The following is a 1,954-nucleotide window of genomic DNA, read 5'->3' as shown; positions in this document are numbered from 1 at the left end:
GGCCGCTGGGTACAGACGAGCCCTTTGCCCGCGGTAGAATGACTTTTGCGGGGGTGGAGTTACTTCTCCCCGCCTCCCCTCATCATGTGGCCTTGACAGTCCCCACCGCTTGGTTTGCAAGAGGTTGCTCACAATTTCTGTTTTGCAAAGGGATTGAAGGGAGGGTAGCCGGCCTGGGCTCGGGGGGGCAGAGAGTGGTTTAGGGTGGGGCGTTTCTGGCAGTGGAGATGGGTTGCTTCCCTGCTCGAAATAGCAGCCTGGACGTCAGCCAGTCGCTAGATGTTCTTGTGAAAACGTGGGAATGAAAGCTGTCAAGGGAGAGGAATGAATCCCAGATGACAGGCTTTTGTGCCTATGGACAATGGTGAGCTGAGAAGGAGATACAGTAGCCAAATTGCAGAAGGAAAGAACGGAGTGGTTTGTTCCTGTGGCAGCTAAATTAAAAAAGGTGGAGGATGTGAGTATTAACTAAATATCACCCTATTCTCCTCTTTTGCCCTTAGCTCCTCCTTTAAATAGAATAGTTTCCATCACGTTATAAACCACCTGCTCTGAAAAGTGCTGTCTTCTGTAGATCAACTTCTATTACACGCATAGGAATTTTACATGAATAATTAGAGTTGTCAATTTTACTGCTACATTTGCCTTCTTACAATTCTTTTGCCCCGTTTCTTTTTTCTTTTTTCTCCTTTTCTTTTTTCTTTTCTTTCCTTTCCTTTTCTTTCTCAACTTCCCTCTTCTCCTGGCATTTGTTTGTTTTTTCCCACAGAAGAAAAAAAAATTGTCGTATTTCTATTTCTTTTGTCGATGTTTCCATTCCTTGCACTCCTTTTTTATCTTTCCTAAGGGTCAACATTCACAAAAGCATCTATTTATAAAGCAAACGATGTTGCAAAATTGTGTCGATCATGTAGGTGGTTCAACTTAGAACTATCATGGAACCGAATGGAAATTCCATGTTCCATTACAGTCATAAATCAAGGATTATTGAACTTGGGAATTACCTATCTAAATAACAAATATAACATTTGGGGGGAATGGAATACAATGTTAAATATAACTTGGTTGATCATGAGAAGAGTTAAATTAAGTCAATACTGACTGGTATCCAAGAATTTCCCCCAGACATCACTGTAAAGAAAAATGAAACCCCTAAGCAGCTTGGAAGGAGGTAGTAAGTTCTGTAGTGTTGTTACTGGATTCAGTTGACTCAATTCTCAGTAGATACACGCTGTAAATTATGTTATTTTCTTCCCAGACCTGCGATTTGGAAGAAAATCACCTGCATAGGGTGATAAGTATAGGAAAAGTTGCTGAAAAGAAATTTATTTCCATCTATTGATTCTTGTTCTTTCCTTGGGAGCTTCAGAAGATCGTTCTACATTATGTTCCATGTTACAGCTCTTCAAATATCTGAAGATCACTATCATGTCTCCCCTCAGCCTTCTCTTTAGACTAAACATATCCAGTTCCTTTAATCATTCTTCATAGCCTGCAAGCTCCTCGCCATCTTTATTGCTTTCTCTGCAGTCCTTCCAGTTCCTTACTATCCTCCTTGTCCTGTAGTGATCAGAATTGGACACTGTATTCCAGAAATGGTCTGACCCATGCAGCATGAATCAGACTCATTTCGTATGATCTCAATATATTACCTCTGTTGATACAGTCCAAGACTACATGAGCTTTTTGGCAGCTACAGTACACAGTGCACAGCTGGGTTGTATATAGTCTTTGGCTTACTAGGATGCCCAGATTCTTTTCATAAATGCTCACAAGTATTACTGAACCAGGCACCACTTATACTTTTCCTACCTGTGCAAGAATACTCCATTTCTTGCAACTGGACCAGAGGTGGCATTCAGCAGGTTCTAACCTGTTCTGGAGAACCGGTAGTGGAAATTTTGAGTAGTTTGGAGAACCGGCAAGTATCACCTCTGACTGCCCCTGCCCCCAT

The sequence above is a fragment of the Pseudonaja textilis genome, chromosome 1 (genome assembly GCF_049901715.1).
Source record: "Pseudonaja textilis isolate UNSWEBS1 chromosome 1, rPseTex1.2, whole genome shotgun sequence".
In the NCBI taxonomy this organism is placed as follows: Eukaryota; Metazoa; Chordata; class Lepidosauria; order Squamata; family Elapidae; genus Pseudonaja; species Pseudonaja textilis.
This window is presented reverse-complemented; position numbering follows the sequence as displayed.